This window comes from Balaenoptera musculus, chromosome 12, assembly GCF_009873245.2.
Source record: "Balaenoptera musculus isolate JJ_BM4_2016_0621 chromosome 12, mBalMus1.pri.v3, whole genome shotgun sequence".
NCBI classification, from domain to species: Eukaryota; Metazoa; Chordata; class Mammalia; order Artiodactyla; family Balaenopteridae; genus Balaenoptera; species Balaenoptera musculus.
This window is the reverse complement of record NC_045796.1, coordinates 21967317-21992491: the sequence shown is the minus strand read 5'-3', so window position 1 is coordinate 21992491 and position 25175 is coordinate 21967317. Positions and strand designations below refer to the sequence as shown.

Sequence of the window (25175 nt, the reverse complement as noted above, 5' to 3'; positions counted from 1 at the left end):
ACTCCAATAAAGATGTTAAAAAAGTAATAATAAATAAATAAATAAATAAATAAATAAAATACCATTTAAAAAAAAAAAAAAAGAAGAGAGAAAGATACCAGTGGTAGACTCAATAGGACTTGATGACTGATTGGATGTGGGTCTTGGAGGAGAGGGGATAGTCTAACATTACTCTAGGATTTTGGTTTGGCTATATGTCAGTTAGGATTAGGTTTGGCTGTGAGTAATAAAGACAAAAATAGCAAAGTCTAGAGAAAATTGATGCTTAATTTCTTTTTTTGTTCTTTTGGTGTTTTTTTTTTTTTTAATTTTATTTATTTATTTATTTATTTATTTATGGCTGTGTTGGGTCTTCGTTTCTGTGCAAGGGCTTTCTCTCTAGTTGTGGCAAGTGGGGGCCACTCTTCATCGCGGTGCGCAGGCCTCTCACTATCGCGGCCTCTCCTGTTGCGGAGCACAGGCTCCAGACGCGCAGGCTCAGTAATTGTGGCTCACGGGCCCAGTTGCTCCGCAGCACGTGTGATCTTCCCAGACCAGGGCTCGAACCCGTGTCCCCTGCATTGGCAGGCAGATTCTCAACCACTGCGCCACCAGGGAAGCCCCTCTTTTGGTGTTTTTTAAAAAAATTATTTTATTCCTTTTAATTTTAGCTTCGTTGCTGTGCATGGGCTTTTCTCTAGTTGAGGTGAGTGGGGGCTACTCTTTGTTGAGGTGCATGGGCCTCTCACTGCGGTGGCTTCTCTTGTTGCGGAGCACAGGCTCTAGGCGCGCGGGCTCAGTAGTTGTGGCTCATGGGCTCTAGAGCACAGGCTTGATAGTTGTGGCGTGAGGGCTTAGTTGCTCCATGGCATGTGGGATCTTCCCAGACTAGGGCTTGAATCCGTGTCCCCTGCATTGGCAGGTGGATTCTTAACCACTGTGCCACCAGGGAAGCCCGATGCTTAATTTCTTGTGTGTAAGTCCAGAAGTCATCAATGTAGGATTAGAACAGCTCAGCTCCTTGAAGCCCTCAGAGATCCAGGCTCCTTCTTGCATGAAATTCAGTATTTCTAAGGTGTAACCTCAGTCTTGTGGCCCAAAATGGCAGCTCAAGCGCCAGTCATCACATTCACTTTCCAGGTAGCAGGATGGAGGAGGGAACAAAGAAAATAAGGGCAAAGGAAAGATGCAAGCAATATTTTAAAGGTTTCCAAAAGCTGCCACATAACACATCAATTTGCATTTTCCTTTGGCCAAAACTTAGGTACAGTGAGATTAGGAAAGTAGCCTTTATTCTGAATGGCCATTAGTCCAGATAGAAATATGGGATTGTAGTACTATGGAAGGAGGGGAGAATAGATAATGGGAGACAACAGCAGCTCTGCCCCAGCCGACACTGGATGATGCTATCACTGAACCAGATAGAGAGTAAAGAAGGAAGAAGTGGAAACAAAGAGAAAGAACTTGGTCTGTGTCATGCTGAGTTTCGGGGGTTTGGAGGCTATAAAAATGGAGCTGTCCAGTGGTTGTTGAAAAAGTGGGTCTGAAGAGCAGGAGCAAGTAATATCCTAGAGGCGAATACTTGGAAATCATTGTGATTTAAGAGTAAAGGTGAGTTCATTCGAATAGAATCTAGAGAATGTCAAAAGAAAAAGATCAAGAAGGCCCTTGGCCGTGTCAATATTTACAGGAAACAGAGGAAAAAAGGAGTCAGCAAAGGCACATAGAGAGAGGACCGTAAGAAAGTAGTATCTCGGTAGCTACAGGAAGAGCGAGTTTCAAAAGTGTGAAAATAGCAGTGTGAAATCTTAGAAAGGATGACGAAAGGAAGATCAGTTGGAGAAGGAGCCATACAAATTAGTAATTAGGAAGTCATCATAAAGACAGACAAGATGATTTCAGAGGTGTGATGAAGGGAGAAGCTAGACTGAAGAGAGTTAAGACGTAGATTTTAAAAAAATAAGTGTAACGGACTTCCCCGGTGGCGCAGTGGTTGAGAATCTGCCTGCCAATGCAGGGGACACGGGTTCGAGCCCTGGTCTGGGAAGATCCCACATGCCGTGGAGCAACTGGGCCCGTGTGCCACAACTACTGAGCCTGTGCGTCTGGAGCCTGTGCTCCACAACAAGAGAGGCCGCGATAGTGAGGCCCGTGCACCGTGATGAAGAGTGGCCCCCGCTTGCCGCAACTAGAGAAAGCCCTCGCACAGAAACGAAGACCCAACACAGCCAAAAATAAAAATTAATTAATTAATTAATTTAAAAAAAAAAAGTGTAACAACTATAGACGTCTTTTAAAGATGAAAAGTTTAACAAAACAGAAACACAGGGTGATAAAAGAAATTTTACGTGGCCATATGTAGAAGATGATTTTATTTAACCTGAATTTCCTTTTGAATGAAGTAAAGGTGAATCAAGGGAAAAGAAAGGCAAATGGCCATTCTGTACCCACAGGTCTACAGCTACGGCAAACTAGACCCCATGTTTACCCACAGGCACTGAACGCTGGGGGCGATATTCAAAGAGCTCATTTTGGTCTCTAATTTCATTTTATACTTCTTCTCTCTAATCATATCTCCCTCTACATCACCAACTCCCACTCCCTCACTGGTCTCCCCCACATTCACATCCTGTCCTTCTCTCTCTCCTTGCCTCTCCTCTCCAGGGCTAGATATCGAGTTCACTCACTCACAGAGAACACTATTTTGTTTTTTTTAAATAAAAAAAAATCTATTTCCCCAGGATAACAGTCAGAAAAAATTATAACAGTTGTAATCATAATTGGACTCTTAGTGTTAAAAGAAGAGAGGCTGACTTAGCCACCATAAGAAATTAGAAAACCCACCAGGACATGGGACTTTCAGAGTCAAAACCAGGGAAGTCCAGGAAAACTCGGACAAGTTGGTCACCCCCAATGGCAAGCTGTCACGATCTGAGGTCACGGGAGGAAGTTGTTACTCTCCATTTCTCTCTCATGGCGATTCTGCCTCTTAGAAGAGTCTTCCCTATTCTCTTCTTGCTAGGAATAAACCAGTCTTCCATGACCCACATCCTAGGAGGAGCTAATCTGAATGACTTAGCTAATAACCTTTGCCCGACCCCTCTCCACCCACCACACATACACACACAGGGTTCCCAGCCAGCCTAGGAGTGGGCTGACCTTGGGTCAGGTGACAACCCCATCCAATCTGCGAGCATCTCTTTATAAAGTTAGTTGGCTAATTTCCTAAGCCCTTAACTTTCTTTTGTAAGACAATTTCAGAGCAAAATGGAGCTGGGTGTGGTAGGTACCACGTCATAGATATTGTTTGCTAACCTAAGACAGTGTAGTAGTCTGCTAGGGCTGCCATAACCACCTTCCGGTTTTTTCCTGTGTGCTCACATTCCTGGTATTTCTCTCTCTCTCTTATACTAAGGACACCAGTCATATTGGATTAGGGTCACCCTTACAATCTCATTTACCTTTATTGCCTCTTTTAAGGCCCTATGTCCAAATACAGTCACATTAGGGGATAGAGCTTCAAATTATGAATCTGAGGAGGACATAATTCAGTCCATAACAGTCAACATTAATCCCTGTCTGGGGGAAGAGCTGCTCCCTCACTCTCACCCTGTGGTCCTGGCAGGGTCTGTCTATCACCTGCCCTGGCCATAAGAGTGGGCATGTGACCAAGGCAGGGCCTATGATAGTACTCCATCGCTCTGACTCTAGTAACTAGTTCACAGATGAACAGCTAAGCCAAGTTCAGCCATTAGAGTTCCCCTCTCCAGGTTTTAACTTTTTAAAAACAGGATCTTCCCTTTTATTTTATTCAACTGGAAGGATATGAATCTGGAACAGCCATATTTTTAGCCACATGTTTTTACTACATGTTGAAAGCCTGTATGTCGGAGGAGAGAATTAAACTGATGTAGAAAGGAAATGGAGAAAACAATGTGGGAAGGAGAGGGTACAGGATGTTACCTAGCCCCTGATTCTAGACCTGTTGCTGCAGGAGCTAATCTGACTCCTGGTTTACACAGTGCTTCCTCTCTGAGAGCTACCCTGGGTCTTTCCAATAATTTCCCCTTTTTGGTTAGGCTAAGTTCAGGAGTTATTTCTCTGACTTAACTGAATATACATGAGGGCTAATGTGGTCCCCCAATTCCCACCAACCCCTGCAAGGTACACTCAGGTGGGAATAAATATAATAAACATGTAGGTCTGGGCAGCTAGGCATCCAAAACAAATACAGGTGGCTTCACTGTGGTCAGGAACTCCAGGCAAATGAGCACACAGTACCCAGCAACTGTTTTGGAGGAATGAAGGCAACACCCTCTGGAGGTCAAAGGTTCAGATGTTCAGGAAGATAAGAGAAGTCTGGGATACAGAAGTTTGAAAAGATACAGAAGTATACAAAGATACAGACAGACGTTTGGGAAGAATTGCGAACATGGAGAAAAAAAGACCAATATAGAGTTCTACTTGAATTAAGAAAATTAAAGTGAATTGCTTAAGAACAATTGAATGAATTGCCTTACCACATAAAATAAATCACTGGGGCTTTAGGAATTGCTTTGGGGAAATACAGATGGTCAAGATGATTCGATGTCACTGACTGTAATAAACTGTTTGGCAATGGTAATTGCCATCAAACATTAACAGTTGATGTCACTTAAGTACTTTTGGACACCTATTAGGGACTCAGAGAGAAGAACACAAAAGAAACAGGAGGCTCTGACCTCAAATGTTGAAGTGTTATATAGAAGACAAGGCTTGACACACCTGAAACACAAGAGTTTAAGAGAAAATAAAGGCTAGAATATATGGTATTTTACCTCAAGATTTCAGTAACACAGAAGCAACTGAAGGCTTTTGCATCTCTACTTGTGACTTTAGAGGATTCCGTTTCCTAAATTGGACCAGCCTAGAAGGGAAAATATAAAACCCTGAGTATTACCAACACCACTTTTTTGCCCAGTGAAACTCAATACATCCAAACCAGAAACATAGAGAATAAAGTTAATTTAGCTCAATTGGTAAAAGCACTAGAGGGCTTTAAACATCATCTGTAACCCCCAAGGCACTCTAACATGAAGTTGAATACAAAGAGAATGTCCCAGAATGTTGAATTACCTTTTACCCACACAGTGTGGACTTGAGATCACGTGGATAAAAATGACAGCAAATAGAACGGGAGAATAAAATATTAAAATATTACAATTTTGTGCTTTATTAAAAAATGTTAGAAGAGAGATGTTTGCTTTAAATTTCATAAATAGTACTTCCTTAAGCTTTTAATTGTTCATATAATACTTAGAATCTAAAGCTGAAAATAAAATTAGGATAACATAAATAATTCGTTAACAAAGTAAACACAACCACAATTGAATGTCTGAATGAACAAAGGTTACATTAAATGATTCCAGGGGCTATTTTTATTATTCACATGTCTTTAGAGAAGGAGGAAACTGTTTAATCATGCAATTGCTCAGATTTTCCTGCAATGCAAATTTCAATTCTCTGCATCTTTATACAATTGCAATTTTTTTAAAGATAGAGCTTTATCAGAAAAAAAAAAAAAAAAAAGCAGTCCTAATACAATCCAGAAATATTTTCCAGGTCAAAGCTTACTTTCACATACATGGAGTGAAAAAATTTAACTTAATTGAAATGCATCAAAGCATGCTAATTATTTTATACACCCATGCACATTTTGGATGTTTCATATTACTTTTCCTGGGCATCCAGGTGGGTTCTAAGGAAAACTCTACTGGATTACATTTCATCTACACAGCTAAAAGAAGGAGAATTGCATTCTCCTAACTTGGTGGTGGTTTTTTACTCAAATTTGAGATTAAAGAGGTTTAAGTTCTTGCAATCACAGCTCTTTAGACCACATCAATGAGTCTTCACGGACTTACCTTCACTAGAAATTGTACAACTGAAGAGATGAGAGAACAATGATATCCTCTTTAATTAGAGCTTTTGTGGATCCATTCTGTGGATATTATAGACATCCTTCAACTTGATTCTGACACATTTAAGGCAACTGAGGAAACAAAGGTGAACGGATCCCCTAACAACTTTAGCTATGCCTCTCATTAATTACTATTTTCAAGGGGCCATAGAACTTCCTGTGGTTAATGGTTGACACCATCTGGTGGCCTGCAGGACAAGTGGCAAACATAGACTATTAGGGCTCAAGGAGTCTTGAGAGGCCACTTACATCTCTCTGCCTTTAGGCAGAAGTGGGGAAATATGAGATGCTATCAAATTTTTCAAGGCTTTCAAGAAAGTAGATTCTAAGACATAAAAACAGTAACTCCAAAAAAACTTCAGTGTCTAGCAACCCGCATCATCAACTCTCATTGTCATTGTCAAGATATTTTAAATCTGTGAACCTGGAAAATAGATGCACGACACAACAACTAATCTCTGGATGCCAACACGCTTGCCAATTGTGTGACTCCCCAGAAAATACACACAACTCATATCTGCACTGTAAAAAAAGAAGTGCTCAAAGCCCTCATCATTTCTAAAGGGGTTCTAAGCCAGAATGACTTCCATTCTCTTGAGAATAAAATATTGATTTCAGGAGAGTGAAACCACCTGTCCCATTTCTATTTACCAGGACTAGTCAAGATTTGAGATTTTCAAATTTTATTGTTCTCTTTGTTTCTTCTCTTTGAAATTTGTTTTTACATTGGAAACATCAATGTGAACATGTGCTTTAAGGAATTGAAAAGAAACACACCCTTTAAATGCTAAGTGTGTCTATAATTATCTAGCACCTGCTCAAATAAAGGCAAGAATTGCTCCAAACAAAGAGTGTTGCTTATTTTTGTTGATCATAGGATCCTGGAGAAGAAGGTGGGATTTTGGAGAGGAGAGGAAATAAAGCCCTGAGAGTATGACAAGGAGAAACTAGGTTAAACTATGGTAGTTGCAAATCAAAACTATCACAAGCCAATGACTGTATTCTTTGTTTTTCTTTGATCACATCAAATCTCAATTCATATCACAAATTATATCACGCTGTGGAGTTCGTTGCTCTATCAATCCCAGTTCACACCTGAGAGCCCTGGGTGACATCATGTTCTTAACCAGATGTGCCTTGAAGAATAAATTGAGGAAACAGAACGTAAGATGGTTACAGACCTACAAGTCAGGATATAAAAAGATCTGTGGCTATTCCAAAGCAGATGTTTATGGTGAAGAAAAGCTGCCCAAGAATTTCCATGGAAAGAATAGCAGAAAGAAAAGAAGTAGAAGGAGAAGTGGAAACATTATAAGAAGACATAAAAAGAAGAATGGAAATAAAAGCAAAGGGAGAAGATGGCAGCATCAATTTGTGTGCGGTGAGATAGAAATGTGACTTCCAGGGAAGACGAATGCACGTGTGTCTATATGTAGGTGCGTGTGTGTGCGTGCATGTGCAGAGTATGAGGAAAAGAGCTTGGAATCTGAAATCTGGATTCAAAACACCTGTATTTTGAACCCAGATTTAGCCTTCTCTGGTGACATGACCATAGGTACATGTGTTAGTTTGCTAGGGCTACCAAAATAAAGCACCACAGACTGGGTAGCTAAACCAACAGAAATTTATTTTCTCACACCTCTGGAGGCTAGAAATCCACGATCAAAGCGTTATCAGAGTTGGTTTCTTTCGAGGCCTTGTAGATGACCATTATTCTTCTCCCTGTGTCTTCACATGGTTTTCCCTCTGCACCTGTTTGTGTCCTAATTTCCTTTTATAAGGACACCAGTCACATTGGACTAGAACCTACCCTAATGACTTCATCTTCATTTAATTACCTCATTAAAGGCCTGATCTCCAAGTACAGTCACATTGTGAGGTACTGAGTGTTAGGACTTCAACATAACGTTATGTAACCTTTTCAAGGTCTTTTTTAAAAAAAAAAAAAAGGATTATAATAAGAAGTAACTCAAAATGCTATTGTAATGACTAAATGAAGTAATACATTTTAAAAGTTAAATGTTCAACAGCAGTAAAATGGCTAATTACATAATGTTCAAACAACTGAGTATTATGCAAAAAAATTAGGAAAAAAATTTTAATCACGTAAGAGAATACCTCTTATATTAAGTACTTAAAACGCACAATTCTTCTTAATATGTGTGTGAACATATTTAAATATATTTAGTTTGTAACAAAAAATATTTATTGAAGGACAACACAATAAGACGTTAATGGCTAAGTGTGGGTGGAGAAATTATTCAGAGATGATCTTTGTTCTTTCTGTATTAATCTATATTTTCTAAGTCATCTACAATGTGCAAGCATTTGTTTTATTTTATTTTGCATCAGGATTATACTCATCTTTAATTTTAAAAGTCAAGTATACTATCAGACTCCAGTCCTCCTCAGTCTCAACTCCTGCTACATAAGTGAATGCTTTTGACTCTTTTGCCTGTGTCTTCTGATATTTATCTCCATGTTTCTAACACAGGTTTAAACTTTTTTTCTTGATATTACATTTTTTTTCTATTGACTGTCTACTCTGGGCAATGAGGAATTAGGCCTCTTACACTTACAAGCCCTCATCCTCCAGACATTGTCTATCTCCTAGCATCCTAATCTAGTTTTATTACATTGTTATTAATTAAATAGATATTCAGTGTTCACATTTTATGACAAATAAAACCTCCTTTCTCAGTTCTAAAAATTTGTTGACATCTGTTAGCAATTGTCTTCTCCTCTCCCCAAAACCAGTTTTTTAAATGGAAAAGGAAAAAATTGTATTTTAATTACAACCAGTCTTGAAAAAATAAACATGAGGATGATTTATCATATAATTTACTGACATACATAAATATATACATATGATAGTGTTAATATACACATCTATGCTTAAATCTTGGCTTTGCCACTTACTAGCTGTATGGCTTTGGAAAAGATACTTAACTTTTCTGATGCTCAGTTTTTCTCATTTGATAAATAATAATAATACTGCCTGTCTTGCATGGTTGTAGTTTGAAATGAAAATGATGTGTATAAAATGACAATAATGTATTTAGAATGTACTAATGGCTCAAACCAGGAAATCAGTATATATCAATAGTTGATTTTATTAACATAATTATCAGTTATAATTTTAAGTTACTCTGTATAAATATATGATATAAAAATCTGAGACTACCATGTTTCAAGTCAAACAGTGCAAAAGGAGATCAGGAAACTACTAAGAAATTTTTTTGCCTATTTCCTGGTGGAGATATGACTTAATTAGAGTGAAACCGGCCATTTTATTTCAAAGTGTAGGTAATTCGGAGGTATAAATAGCTAGCACTGCCCTTAGTATAGTCCAGATGGTCTTATCAGATCTTATCAAGTTTCTTGTACATTAAGAAACTGAGTTTAATGAGCCAACAACACCCTAAAGCAGGCTTGCAATAAACTCAACAAACGTACTGGCAGCCCTCCAAGTGTGTGAAAAACAATCTCCTCCCCTCCTGTGACAAAGAAGGGGATCTTGACTCCAGAGCACTACTTACCTTCGGCAGACAGGTGAGTGGTCCTTGGAAGGACTGCTGCAAAAATGTTTTTGAAACCAAATACCTTAAAGCAGCTGAGAGACTTGGGCATTATTTTTTTCATTTGGGGACAAAAGATCCAAAGAAGAGTCTTCCCTCTCTTAAACCACTGTCTTGAGAAAAGAAATGAAGAATAGACATTGGTGGGGAGATGGGAAGAAAGAGTTGGCAGAGGGCAGAGGAGGGCTTTTGTGAGGAAGGAAGGAAAGAGGAAGGAAGGAAAGAAGGAAGGGAGGGAGGAAGGGAGGAAGCGTGGGTAGGGAAATGTCCTCTCTTGATTCTCAGTGTCTGATCCATCTCCCTCAAGGATGTCTCATTCCTCCCACAGACCAGAGCAAGCAAGGAGGCCCTTCCATCCTCCCAGTTCCATTAGAGGTCCAAAATAAATCGATTATATTCAATAGGAAATTATTCCTTTAACCCTAACATAACTAATCCTGTCTATTCTACTAGACTCTGCACTCCTTAAGGGCATAGAACATAGCTAATTGTCTTCAAATCAACAATACTTACACTCTCTGGCACATAGTAGGTACTAAATAAACAAACATTTTCCTATTAAAACATTTTAGGGCCCATATGCTCTATTTTTTCCCATGAAGTCCATTGTTTATCCTGGGCTGGAAAAAAATTTAGCTTATATGTTAATAATAAAATTTTCTATTTGGTCCTACATAATAAAAAGATGAGTTAAAAGCCCATTTTCTATAAAAAAAACTTGGGTCTTCCGCTGATGAATGGGTGTCTGCTGCTGGATAGAGAGATGTCCTTAGCTGAGACTGACTTTTTGAAGCGGTGATGGCAATTCCTACCCTCAGAGAGGCAGGTGAGTTTAGGAACATGATTACTGTGGAATATCATTCAGGAAGTCATTGAACTCTTATTCTAAATAGTGAAAACATTAAATAAAGGAAAGATCAAGGTACCTCACTGAATTTCAGAGTTTTGATGATATATAAAACAAATAACTATAAAGCTAAATTTACTTTGGCTTGTTACTCCTTTAAGGAGAGGAGAACTTGAAAGTATTTTTAAATAAGTAAATATTGAGTTAGAAAGGTTTGGAAAAGAATTATTAGAATTGTAATAAAGTTCCCCACTTTTGACTTTTTCCTATTTGGATACTGGTCAACGAAGTAGAGTTCATAACAAAAATCTAAGTAGGGATTAATCTGCACCTGCCTCTAACTCAAGAACTATAGTGGTTTTATTTGCATGACTGCCTCTAGGGAATTAAGAATAGATGTTAAAGAGAACTTTTAAGACCAGGATGGGAGAATAACTTTGCCCAACACCTGTGGGTAGGATAAGGATGTCCCAGGTGGGGGAATAGTGATATCATCCTAAGGTAGGAGAAAATCAAATGACGTGAGTTTTGGGGGATACTCAGTGAGGTCAGGATGAGTCATGTGGTGCCTACATTCATCTTCTGGTATAGTCTTAGGTAAGTTACTCTGAGTCCTCAAAGGAGTGCTGTCACATTGAAGGTTCAGACTACATATAAGATACTAGACAAAGATCTCAGGTTACTGAGAAGCAGTGTCATCCAAGGTTGGGCTGAGAAAGCTTAGTCCATGGGTTGAGACATAACCATCCTCCATCTTCAGAGGTCCTTGTGGAGATTAGAGTCAAACATCAAACACGAAGTAGCAGCAGATGGGGACAAAGACACAAACAGAGGTCGTTGTAGAAGCAACATCCACTGAACGAAGCCACCAAGCACCAAGACTGCAGGAAAAATTTAATGACTACCAGGGAGAGTGAGAATCCATCCCATCAGGGGAAGGAGAGAAGATAATGAGGAATCAATGCCTTAATAACTTTACTAGGTGGGTACTTAGATGCAAAGGTTAAGGAAACAATAGTCTCATTAGCTGTCTACAATGCTAAAGTAACCAAGAAAAACAAGAGTTATGTCTATTTACTTAATCACAAAAGTTAAGTTTCTCAGCAAATTATGTGCCAAGCACTGTGCTATGTGCTGTGTATAAAACACTTAGAGAAACAGACAAGGTTCCTGCCCTCCTTGAGCTTACAGTCTTGGGCTTAAATATCCCTTATTAACAGTGCTGCCGGTTTTATTGCGGTAGACAACCCAAGTTCTTCTGCAGTTTTAAGATTCACCCGTTATGAAAAAGGTAAAGAGAAGTTAACGTAATGGCCACAAAGAGACTTATATGGTGATTTTACCACCAACCTGAAGATACACTTGCTTTAAAACTAGAGTAACTTGAATTAGAAGAAAACATACTACTACTAAATGTAATACTATATCGCTTCTAAAAAGGAACCGGTTTAAGTAGTAATGTCCTTGTGTAGACTGAAAATGGAAATTCACTAAAACTCCAATCCTAATTGCACTTGGAAAATATCTGCAGCCTCCTAGAGTTGGAAAGTCATGACCTAGTATGAGGGAAAATCCAGTCTCTTGCTTCTCTTGCTCCTCTGTTTATTTATTCACTCATGTAGCAAATATTGACTGAGTACCTGCTACATGCCAAGCACAGTTGTAAGCACTTGAGATGCAGTGATGAACAAGACACACAAATCCCTCACTCTCATGACATTTAAATTCTAGTGGGTAGGAAAGACAAGAGAAAATAAGAAAAAGTAAATAAATAAATTTCCAGTAGTGGTAAGTGCAAAGAAGAAGCAGCAGCAGAATACGAGGTAGCAACGGGGGGAATAGAAAGAAGTTAGAGACAGAGAAGGAGGAAGGGGGTGGGAGGATGGGGACTCTATTACCCAGAGCTGCCCAGGAAGCCCTCCTTGAACAGATGCCTGAAGGTAGCGAGGGAGTGAGCCGTGCAAAGATCCAGAATTACGGGCGTGTGAAGCCTGAAGCAGAACCAGTGTAGCCAAAGCAGAGTGAGGAGAGAACGGTAGGAAATATCGTGGCAGGGGCTAGATCCTGTTGGACTGCGTAGATTTTACTGAGGCATTTTCACTTCTCCCCCTGTTTGTTGCTTCTGCTGTGTTGTGTTGTATTTTCTTAAGGATGCGAAGCTGTTGGAGTGTCTCTGAGCTGGGGAGTGAGGGCTCCTCTTTTTAGCTGCCAGGGCTTTTTCAATGGCACATTTTATTAGCACTTATTCCAGACTGGGCTCTCTGTAAATTTTGTATGTTGCTTGAGGCGATCCTGGACACCCACAGCCCAGCTTCCCATCTCATGCAGGTAAGAACTTCCCTCAAAAAGGGCCATTCATTAGACTTTCCAATGAGGGTTCAAAAAGTTATGGGGGAGGGAGGCATTTACAATGATGGTGTGGCTAGAAGAGGAGTGAGGGAGCCCATGTATCCCTGTCGCCATGACAATGGGAAATCAGGGTGTGACTGCCGGAGAGTAGTTTTCACATATGTTTGTATTAACAGGGCTTCCTCCAGGACCCTTTACCTCAGTGAGTAGCAAGCCTGCTCTCCTGTCCACATCCAGGATATATTGGTGCTTTCTCATCCTGCATGCACACTGTAGCTGGGAGTGGTGTAACAGGCCATGTCCATTAAATGGAATAACAATAGCTACTGTTACTGAGCTCCTATCAAATGCTAGTCACTGTGTACTTAAATATATTATCTCTAATTTTCACAACCATTCCCTAATATACTGTCTCTATTTGATAGATAGAACCTGAAGTAGAGACAGATGGCAGAACTCACCCAAGTTCACACAGAAGTGGCAATGCCAGGGTTTGAGGCCAGAATTGCCTGACTCTGAAACTTGAACTCTTTGCCTTCTACCATGCTGCCTCCAAATAGGTCAAATGACTAGAAAAAGAAGATTTAAGTTCAGAATTGTCATTGTAGATTGTTTCCACCAGTTTATTTTATGTAAAACTCCAAATGGGTCAAATCTCATAATAATGAAATTCAAGAGAACTTCTGTGCCATTTTGTTGTAGGGCAGCTGCCTTAGAATTTGTGTCATAACTTATTATGTTGGCTATTTTTGAAATAAGTAGACCTCAATTGAAAATGGGAGGATTTAGCATATATAATTTTTAAATAAATAAATAATTTCATTTAATGAATTTCTTAGGGCCTGAAATTGCTTTACTCCATATAAATTTCATTAAAACACAGACCTATAGCTAAAGCAGGGAATAGAGTATAATTTGAGTGTTATTTACAATTAAGGATACTATTTTTCTGCTAACAGACTCTGGCTCAGGACTGCCTCACTTCTCCACCCACGGTTTTGTCAATTCCATGAAATTTTTCCATTCTTTTTTTAAAATTTTATTTTATATTGGAGTATAGTTGATTAATGTTGTTGTGTTAGTTTCAGGTGTACAACAAAGTGATTCAGTTATACATATATTTGTATATGTATATGTATTCTTTTTCAAATTCTTTTCCCATTTAGGTTATTACAGAATATTGAGCAGAGTTCCCTGTGCTATACAGTAGGTCCTTGTTGGTTATCCATTTTAAATGGATACAAGTCAATCCTAAACTCCCAAGCTATCCCTCCCCCTCCAACCTTCCCACTGGTAACCATAAATTCGTTCTCTAAGTCTGTGAGTCTGTTTCTGTTTTGTAAATAAGTTCATTTGTATCATTTTTTTTAGATTTCACATATAAGTGATATCATATGATATTTGTCTTTCTTTGTCTGACTTACTTCACTTACTATGATAATCTCCAGGCCCATCCATGTTGCTGCAAACGGCATTATTTCATTCTTTTCAATGGCTGAGTACTATTCCACTGTGTATACACCACATCTCTTTATCCATTCCTCTGTTGATGGACATTTAGGTTGTCTCCATGCCTTGGCTATTGTAAACAGCGCTGCAGTGAACATTGGGGTGCGTGTATCCTTTTAACATTGTGCTTCTCAGAGCATAACTCTCTCTCTATCTCTCCCTTCTCTGTCTCTCTCTCTCTCTCTCTCTCTCTCACACACACACACACACACACACACACACACACACAGTCTTCTACAGAGAAATTAACTCTCCATGGAAGATTTTTGGGGCAGAATAGGATGCATTTTTCTCAGACCAACAAAACAGACAGGGGCCAATTACCAGGTTCTAGATCCGGTGTCTCACTAAGTTCTTCATGTAGATAAATGCTGGGAAAATATTCTCCAGGTAAAGATTTTGCCTCAGTGGCTATAGACTTTGACCCTCACTAAACTAGTCCTCACACACCAGAGAGCACTGGGTGACAGAACTAGAATATTCAACTAGAAGAACTAAAATATTACAGTAGAAGGAACCTTGAAAATAACCTCATTCAACCTCCATGACAAATAGAAGAAGAAACTAAGGTCTTGTATAAAGGGTTAGAAGGTGAAATGAGACTGGAACTCAGGTCTTCTTACCTTGAGGAAACTTCCTCAACACACCATATTTTCTTTCTCCATGTTTTCTTTTTGTTGAATCTCCTGAAACTACTTATTCTTGTAAAACCTGAATTAGGAAGAACACATCTATATGAAAATCATTGTCCTCTGATACCAATACCCTGTGATTTCCCTGGATGGAGCTCATTTCTCTTTTCCCATCTTCCCAACTCAGTGATTGTAACTTTTTTCCTCTGAAATGCTGCAATCCCTGTGAACACTCACCTGTAGGGATTTCAGAATTCAGAACAAATCCTTGTTGAACAGGAAAGGAGATCAAAGGAACATTGCCTCTTCATGTGTAGAAATTTTATGGCATTTCTCCCAAGTGTGTAATATGTGTGTGGTTGTATTTTGTGAAACTTTTATGAGAGCACTTCATTTCAGCTCTCCTGTTCCTTTTATGGTGGGCCTGATCCTATTATTTTTCTGTAACTGAAATTTTATTTTTAAATATTAAATTGTGATTATGAGAAAAGGTTCTTTATTCCCATGCACTCATGTACATGTAACTTCTTCTGACTTATGGGGAAGCAAGTCCCAGATCAGAGCTTCAGCCCTGGGCCCATAATTTGCAAGCATCAAATGGAGCCTCGTATTGCAATGCAAATTATAGTACCCAGGGATCTGCTGTATAATCACCCAGTTACAAGGAAGGTAAAGACGAGAGGAAATTACCATAATGGGCCACAGAATATACACAAGAGAATGCTCAGAGGCCTATATGGCAGATTTCACCACCATTCGACAGATATGCTTGCTTTCCTCTGAAAATGTGCTCTCCTTGGTAGAGAAAGATGTTGTTGGCTCCGTCTTGGAGAAACTTGATCTTCAGCTTTTTTGGTAGCGATGGATTGGACTGAATTACTTATATTCTCTCATCTGAACTGTGAAATGGCCAACTAGGAGTTGGGATCGTTTTAGAAGCTGAACTTCAATGAATGAGTAGGTTGAAATATGGAAACATGGAAAGTGAGAGAGAAGAGCATTCCAGGAGGAGGAAAAAGAGTGAGCAAAGGTGTAGAGACAGAAAGACCTGTTTAAAGAGAAGCACAGTCCCCTTGGGCTAAAGTGTGGGAGGACACATTTCTGGCACACAGCCATTTGAACTGAGGTCCCCATTACCCAGTGGAGCTTAGAGCCTGGGCCTCTGGGACCCTGATGAACAAGTTCATCTGAGCGGAAAGCTTTCTCTGATCCACTAAACATCTGTCCCTGGGGCAAGATTCCAGAAAGCCCTCTCTGTGAGGGATGAAAGAGACCTGGAACTCTTCCATTTTGATTCCTAGAATTTCTCCAATTGGCAGCAATCACAATTTCTTCTAGGATGATACCTAATAGAATACTGAACATAGGTGGCTCTTCCTAAAATCACTTGGAAATGGGCAAAGGATAACCCAATATTTCTTATAAGAAATATTTGTTAATTAAGTTCTTTAAATTCTTTTTTTTAATTATTCAACAAACAATTATTGAGCACCTACTGAATATGGAGATAGAAAAATAAATGACACACTCCCTGCACACAGCCCCTTCTTGGAAGTGTTGGAGATGACGATCAGATATACAATTTTAGGGAACTATGGAAAAATAAGTGCTAGAGGAATGTGAATGAATCATGGGAGCCAGAGTAAGAGTGCTCACCCCACCTAGGTGGCTGTAGGTGTGGAGGTCAGTGATGGGAATACCCACACTGAGTCATATGAGTAAACAGGATTTGACCAAGCAAATGGGGGCTGGAGCGAGAAAGAAACACGGGTGGGAGGGAGAGGGTATTCCAGGCAGGAGGGATGGCAGCAAACTAGCAGAGGCAGGAAAGAACGTGGTGTGGGTGGTGAGCATCAGACAGACTGAAGTTGCTGGAACGTAAAGCACTAAGTAGGATATAGTGTTTCCTATGGCTGCTGTGACCCACTGCCACAAACACAGTGGCTTAAAACAACATAAATTTGCTCTCTTTACAGCTTTGGAGGTCGGAAATCCAAATTCAGTTTCACAGGGCTAATGTCTAGGTGTCGGCAGGGCTGATCCCTTCTGGAAGCTCTAGGAGAGAACCTGCTTCCTTGTCCTTTCCATCGTCTGCTGTTGGTCTGCATTCCTTGGCTTTTGGCTCCTTCTTTGTCCATCTTCAAAGTGAATGACTCCAATCTCTGCTTCTGTCATCATATCGCCTTCTCCTGTGATTCTGCCTGTCCTCCCTTTCCCTTACTTCCTCGTTGACCTTCTTGCCGCCCTTTCATAAGGACCACTGTAAGTAGATCAGATCCACCCAGGTAATTTTAGGATAATCTCCCCATCTCAAGATTTAATTTAATCACAGCTGCAAAGTCCCTTTTTATAAGATAATATTGACAGGTTCCAGGGATTAGGATGTGAACATATTTGGGAGGCTATGATTCAGTCTGTCACATAGGGAAAAGCAGGAAATGAGTTTTAGGAAGCAAAAGGGAATCCAGAAAAAGAGGGTGTTGTAAGCCACGGTAGGAGCTTGACTATAATCCTGTAGTCAGTGGGGAGCCATTGAAGGGTCATAAGCAGGGGAGAGATAGCACAGTAGAAGCTGGACTGAGGGGGAACTCGCTGGAAGCAGAGAAACCACCTGGGAAGCTCCTGTGAGAGTTGATAAGAAACACCGCTTATGCCTAAATATTAGACAAAGTGCTTCCTCATCCCCACATAATCCTATGGAGAAGATAAGCAAACCTTATATGTGAATATTTATAAATCCTTATTAGGGAGTTCTTTCAATTACCTTAGTTGGAACAACAAACCGGTACTTGATGATATGATTAATGATCAAACTGGGACACTTTTGAGACGGTCCTATTGATAACTACACAGGGACAACATGCTAAACCAGCACTGTGTCCGGCCAACTGGGCATATGGTCACCCTATGTTTGGAGAAGGCACACTGGCCTGAAATGGCTTGAATCAGTGCTGGTTTGGGGTGTTAGAGAGGCCTCCTGACTGATTCAGTCAAAAAAAAGGCAAAGGCAATTAATCGAACTGCAGTAATTTTTCCTGGGATTATGACCTCACAATACAAGTGTTGCACGGTGTTATAAACAAGCGTTTGAAAGATTACTTTTAAATGAATATATTAAGTGATTACATAGTGAGGATTACAATACACAGTTGAAAAAAACCCATCTGAAAAAAAAAAACAAAAAACCCATCTGTTTGATGGGTTCTTGTGACTTTAGGAACTGTTTCCAGAGACAGAATCACATTTGGATTCTAAAAATGCTGTGTCTCAAACAACACAGAAGTGACCATGATTTGCTCTAGAAAACCATCTTAATTCTACACTCCAGTGAGGAAAGAAACCCTGGTGTCAAAATTGCATGTGAGGAATTTGAATAAAACTCTTTCAGGAAACATGAGTGAGGATGTTGATTTCTAAATTAATATCTTTATAGCTTAAGTGCTATTTTAAATATACACGTGTAGCTAAATTAATAATTTAAATATAGACATTTGACTGTCGATTAAATTTGCCCCCCTCAAAACTGGCTGAGTCTGAGAGAAGATTATCTCCCAGTTGAAAATCCAGGGGGCTCTATTTTAAATGCTCATGCCTTCTAGTCTGACATATGCAGTATTTTGAGAGTAAACACTGTAAGATTTGATAGGTAAGATGTAGGGTGAGGGAGAAGGATAGTCAGCTGGATGGGTGGTGGTATCACCAACTGAACTAGTCAATGGCAGAGACATTTGTTTACAGGGATAGGGTGGGCAAAAGGATACAAGAAGTTCATCGTTGGCAGTGTTGAGTTTGAGATGCCTGTTAGGGCATGCAGAAGATTCTTGGATATGGAATTGGTTAAGGATACAGGAAAGTTTATTTGCATTGGAACCACAGAGGCAAGACAGCCACAGAAAACTACAGTAAAAAAGAAGAAGCATAGAGATCGAGCATGATGATACCAGAGAGGCTAGATGACCGTAGGGTTTTATGTTTGGGGAAGTTAATAAAATAGACCCAGAATGTGTGGCACAGTACAGTCAAGTGGCCTTGGGGTTTCTAATAGCACCGGTCTAAAGGGACTCCTATAGACATGAGCTAATACTCCACTGTAGTCAAATCTGGTACAGCCAGCACGAGGCATCTGGTAGCCCGGGGCAGGGTGAGACCAAAAGGGGGCAGGGTGAGACCAAAAGCAGTCAGGGGCCTTATCTGTAAGGTTGAGGCCAGATCAGGGACATATGACTTTTGGTTTCTTGGCTCTCAAAATTGAGGTGTGAAGGAAGGAATGGGGGCCACACACACACACACACACACACACACACACACACACACACACACACACACAGAAACAAGAGAGAGAGAGAAAGGGAGAAGAGAGAGCAAGTGTAATTATTGTCACAGACAGAACATTTCTGTCCTCCCCAAAATTCATATGTTGAAGCCCTAACCCCTAATGTGATGGCATTAGGAGATTAGGAGGTGGGGCATTTGGAAGGTAATGAGGTTTAGATGAAGTCATGAGGGTGGAGCCCCAATGATGGGATTAGTGCCCTTATAAGAAGACTCACCAGAGCCTCCTCTCTCCTCCATGTGATGATATAGCGAGAAGGCAAAGGTGGCCATTTGCAAGCCAGGAAGAGAGCACTTATCAAGAAATGAATCTGCCAGCACCTCAATCTCGGACTTCCCAACCTCCAGAACCCTGAGAAATAAGTGCTGTTGTTGTTTTTTTATGGCAGCCAGGGCAGACTAAGACAATTATACCTCAGGAATTGTTTGACTAGAGGGATTGTCATTCTGCCTTTTCAGTGTTATTGGGGCATCCCGGTTGCTAAAGAATGGGGACAGGAGCTTGGGGTTACCAGGAGCAACTATGGGTCTACATCCCATACTCACACTTCGCCATCTGTGAGACTCATTGTGATCAGAGGTGAGCATCACAATCCCCCCCAACCCCTTCCTGCTACCCAGAGTTAGGGAAGAGCCTGCTTCTTGCCCTTGCTGGCTGGTCAGAACCGTATGAGTTCCAAGACCTTGTTATGGAATGACTCTCCCTGAGCACTGCCCTGAGGTCGCTGGCCCTCCAGACAGGCACAAGCATCCTCTCTTTCCACAAACATCTGTTCTGTTGGGCCTCCAAGTGGGAGGGTGGGCGCTTGGTGGCTGCCTGGCTCAGAAAGTGCCCATTATGAGCAGTAGATCATCTTGCATTCCATTAAGCATGTGATTACAGCCAGATGCTGTGGTGATGGGCATACAACAACTCCCTATAATAACCGTAATTACGATCCTGGTGTTTCTTTAGCTCAACATACTCTGAACTTCTTAAGTCAGAAGAAATTTGAAAGAATTGCTTATTAGAGGCTGCAATCAAATGGAGAAGGAGAACTTTCTTTATAAAGGGGGAAAATTCCTCCCTGACATTTTGGCTTATGCGCAGCTTTGCCCTGACAATGGCATGGTTCTGGAGTCCAGAATGAGCACGGCTCTGGCTCCACACGCCTACACTTATTTCTCTGCTTCCCTGTGCTTTGCTCTGCCTGGTTCCTTCTCAGCTGCTTCTCCTGGCTGGAAAGGAAAACAAGCACCTGCCTGCCCATCAGCTCCCATGCCCCCCACTGTGGGAGTCTGCCAAGTGGGGCACCTCCCCTGCCCACTCGGGTGAAGTTCTTGGAATACCCAGGGAGAGGGGGTCGTTCGACGCTGAAATTGGCTATGTGCTGTGATGACTAACAGCCACCTGGGCCTGCCATTCTTGTGGAGTCATCTATTTGTGGAACACGGAGCTGTTTAGGGGATATTTGTGCACACGCGAAGTCTTTACTTGTAGGAGCACATTTAAGGAGCTGGAAACCCAGTCTGTGAAGAAATATGTTGCCTTCGTTTTCTAGGGTTGCCATAACAAAATACCGCACACTGGCTGGCTTCGGGAAGGCATTTATTGTCTTGCAGTTCTGAAGGCTACAAGCCAGAGATCAAGGTTTCTGCAGGAGTGGTTCCTTCCAAGGGCTGTGAGGGAGGGATCTGCTCCAGGCCGCCTTCCTTGGCTTGTAGATGAATGTCTTCTCCCTGGATTATCTTCACATTATTTTCCCTCTATGCGTGTCTTTCTCTTCACATGTTTTTTTTTTTTTAAGGACACCAGTCAGATTGGATTAGGGGCTCACCCTTCTCCAGTATTTTAACTCCCATCATTTTAACTAATTACATCTGCAACAACACCATTTCCAAGTAAGGTCACATTCTGAGGTACTGGAGGTCACATTCTGAGAACGTCAACATATGAATTTGGGGGAGGACATAAATTCAACCTATAACATGCATTGTGAGCCTACCATGTGCCCGGCACTGTGCTGAATTCAGGGGATACACTTGAACAAGAAAGGCAGTTTCTACCCTCCCAGAGCTTGATAGGAATACAGAGAGTAAAGAGAAAAATGACACAACAAAGTAATCAATAGATAAAGTGATCAACACCGCAATAGGGCCCTAGAAGGGGCCGTGGGAAATCACAGGAGGAGCTCCAACCCAGCTTAAGGAACCTGGGGAAGGCAGCCCCCAAGGAGGTGAGGTTGAGGCTGAGGTCTGGAGGATGATAGGAGCTCACCAGGGAAAGGTGGGGCAGAGCAGAGAGATATGCCAGGCGGATGTGACTAACAGAGCCGAGGTCCAGAGGGGAGAAGGACTGTGGGCTGCAGAGAGAACTAAAAGAAATTCCGCAGGGTTGAAGTATAGCGTGTGAGGGTGTTTCCTGGGGGTTAAAGAGACGAGGAAAAGGAGGACCAAGACAATGGTGGAAGGAAAATGATGCGGGGCCTTGTAAGCCCCCTGAGGATACTTGCATATAGACCTGAGGGAACTTGGGAGCCACTGAAGAATGCCATTTAGGAAACGACACAATCAGACTTAAGATTTAGAAACACCCCACTGGCTGCTGTCTGGCGAGGAGGGGAACAGGAAAGAAGACCACTTAGAGGGACATTTCTGTGGTCCAGGAGAGAGGTGACTATAGCTTGAACGAGGACAGTGGCAGGAGATGGAGGTTTTGATGCCCACTCGTCCTTCACATCCCAGCCCAGGCTCCTGGGATCTCACAGAGCCTCCACCCTCTCCCACCTGCCACTTCACTTGTTTGTGTGAAGGCTTGATACCAATCTCTCTCCTATCATTTTATTTTTCAAATACTCACACGGTATTTACCATGTGCCAGGCACCGAGTGCATTAGAAATTATAATTCATGTAGGTGTCAAAAAGTAACCATGAAGCAGATGCTATTACTATCCCCATTTTACATAGGGAGACAAAAAGACCTTGTCAAAGGTCACAGAGCTAATGGTGGCAGCGCCAGCCCGTGACCTCTGGCTTCAGGGTCCACACTCTTAACCATGACGCTACCCTCTATCCTACAGGCAGGCGCCACTTCCTCATCCCACCCAGCAGAACACCAGGCATGCAACAGGCCCTTAATACATACTTGTTGAATGAATGTTGGCGATGATCAGATGTGTATGGTAGGTGACAGAGGTTGGGGGGCAGGTGTCAAAGGTGACTTCCAGGACTTTCAGCTTGGGTGGGAGGTGAGGCTATTCACTGAGCTGAGGATCAAGAAGGCGGAAGCTGTTACAGGGGCTGTGAAGGGAAAGCAACTGGGGCATCCTGATGGGACACAGCGCTTCTTACACCCCGGGCATCTGGAGCCTTGGGGCCCCCCTCAATAGTTTTGTATCACCGCTGCCTTGGTGAGAATAACATCAATCTGAAACTTTTTCGGTCTTACCCCATAACAGCTGAATAACAGCTATTAGCTTTGGACTCTAGGCATTTTTATGAGATCTTAGTTCCAGGGTTTGAGGTTTGGCAAAAAGAGCATATTATTCACACACAAAATAACTACATTAAAATAGCATTAAGAGTCTGGTTTACACTGACAAAACCTAGGAAATTCAGAATTATGGGGAAAAGCCTGTCCTGAGTTCACCCTCACCACTAGGCTGGTGTGGCTCCTTCGGCATTGAGGGCAGAGAGAAAGGTCCCCACTGGGCAGAAGGAGGCACGCTGGGGAAATACGAGGCAGCCCAGGTGAGGGGGGAAGGAGGAGGAGGAGGAGGAGGAGGTGGAGGAAGGGCCATTACAGCAAGGGCCATGGTCCCTGGGCCAGGCCCACTCCCTGGAGCCTGTATGGTGATGCAGGCATGAAGCACAGGCCCTGGAGGTCACAGCCCAATCCCAGGGCCAGGAAAACATGTCAGCACCAGCCTCTGGCTCCTCTGGGCTGGAGACCTCCTTCCTACAAGCTGATGACAATGAGACATTCACATCTTTGCCCCATGGGGAAGAAGCCTCATATTTCCATCCCTCTACTGAACTTGGACACAAGGGAACTCACAGGCAGATACATTGCTTCCCCACCTAATACTCATCTTTTGAAGGAACTGAAGAGAAAGAAGCTCAATAATGGGTGAACAAAAAGTGTTGGCTGTGTTTCCACACGGAAGTGTGGCTGGTTATAGCACTGGGAGACCATTCTGTTAAGTAAGTTTGAGAATTTAAATAATCTTGATTTGGGGTTGCATTGAGAGTTGGGGAGAGAAGTAAGGAAAAGAAATTCCCTCCTCTTGGCCAAAAAAGACCTTTCTCTATTTGAGAGGAGGTGGAACCATTTGTTACTCACTTACTTGCTTGCTTTATTTATTTATTTATCTATCTATCTATCTATCTATCCGTCCAGGTTTATTGAGGTATACTTGACAAACAAAATTGTAAGATATTTAAAGTGTACAACATGATGATTTTCCATATATATTCACTGTGAAAAGATTTCCCCTGTGGAGTTAATTACCACGTTCATCACCTCACATAGTTATCTTTTTTGTGTGCGTGAGAACATTTTAGTTCTACTCTCTTGGCAAATTTCAATTATATGATATAGTGTTATCAATTATAGTCACCATGTTATACATTAGGTCCTCAGACCTTATTCATCTTATAACTGACAGTTTGTATAGTTGGTTCTTCAGATGTACTTTGGAAGAAATGTCTGTAATTCTAGAATTCACCAGGGCATTTTGGGTAAGAACTTCCCCCAAGCTTTTGAAAATAAAGTGTAATCCAAGAGCTCGAAAATGAGTCAGGTTGTTTTTAAATATGGTGAGAGTTACCCCATCTAACCAATTTTAAAATACAGTCCTTGGAGAAGCTGCCATGGTCTAGCCTAAAGTGACAGGGGTGGAAGGGATAGCGAGACACCCCTCCATATACAAGAATCCCAAAGGGATTTTGTAAAATAAAAATAAAATGTGATGTTAATTCCACCAAGTTATTGCCCTCTTCCAATAGCTTTTGAATTTCATTAAACTGTTCATCCTCCTGATTTCTCAGTGATTAATACATCTCTTTTCTCTGCCCTACAATTACTATTCACCAGAATAATAACCAAATGGATGGGCTCATTTAACCCTTATAGTAATCCTATGAGGTAGCTACTCTTGTTATCCCCACTGATAACGTAACGATGTTATTTATCATTGTGATCTGTAATGATGTTAAGGTATTGACCAAGGTCACACATATGTGGTGGAGCTGGAACTGGAACCCCACGTTCCAATTAAGCTGGCACTTAGCCATCCATCCCCCACCCCAGACCTGAGTTGCCTGTTAAAACCAGCTGGGAGACATCCAGAGCCATAGAGCTCATGACTCTTCCAGAAGTTCTCATCTTAGCTTGAGAAACCCTTTTCTCTATTAACCAAATGAGGGATAGAAAAAGCAATTGTGCTCATTTCTAAATTGTTCAAAGTGACTTTAAAAATCATGTCTTCTTGAAAGCACATTGAAGGCCCATTTCATTTACCTCTCTTCTCAAATGGGAAAACTGAGAGGGTTTTATGCTACCAGCTCAAAAGCTGAGCTGGGGATAAAGTGCAGGAAGACTCAGGCTTTAGCAAATGACCTGGCATCGGGACTTCCCTGGTGGTGCAGTGGGTAAGACTCCATGCTCCCGATTTATGGGGTCCGGGTTCGATCCCTGGTCGGGGAACTAGATTCCTCACGCATGCCACAACTAAGAGTTCACAAGCTGCAACCAAGAAGCCCGCATGCCCCAACTAAAAGATCCCACGTGCCGCCACTAAGATCTGGCACAGCCAAAATAAATAAATAAATATTTTTTTAAAAAAAGGAAAGAAAAAAGAAAATGACCTGACATCACTTTTCCAATACACTATAAAATGTTAATAATTCTGAGTAATCTGACTGAAAATGCATTAAAGTACAGGACAGCAGGAGGTTGAGAGAAAGACATTTTTGTGCCCCTCCTGACCTGTCATTTAGCAAAGCAGGG

General features: G+C 41.3%; 1 protein-coding gene across 2 annotated transcripts in view; it reads right to left on the bottom strand.

Moving 5' to 3' along the window:
* ADAT2 (adenosine deaminase tRNA specific 2) overlaps nucleotides 1-25175 on the bottom strand; it is a 113186-nt gene that overhangs the window by 25989 nt on the left and 62022 nt on the right. Inside the window, exon 7 of one of the 2 annotated variants that reach the window (XR_005022177.1) lies at nucleotides 4797-4885. The exons of the other annotated variant lie outside the window; for it this stretch is intronic. The gene's annotated coding sequence lies outside the window, so the exon portion shown is untranslated. The remainder of the gene's footprint in view (nucleotides 1-4796; nucleotides 4886-25175) is intronic. 2 annotated transcript variants of the gene reach the window in all.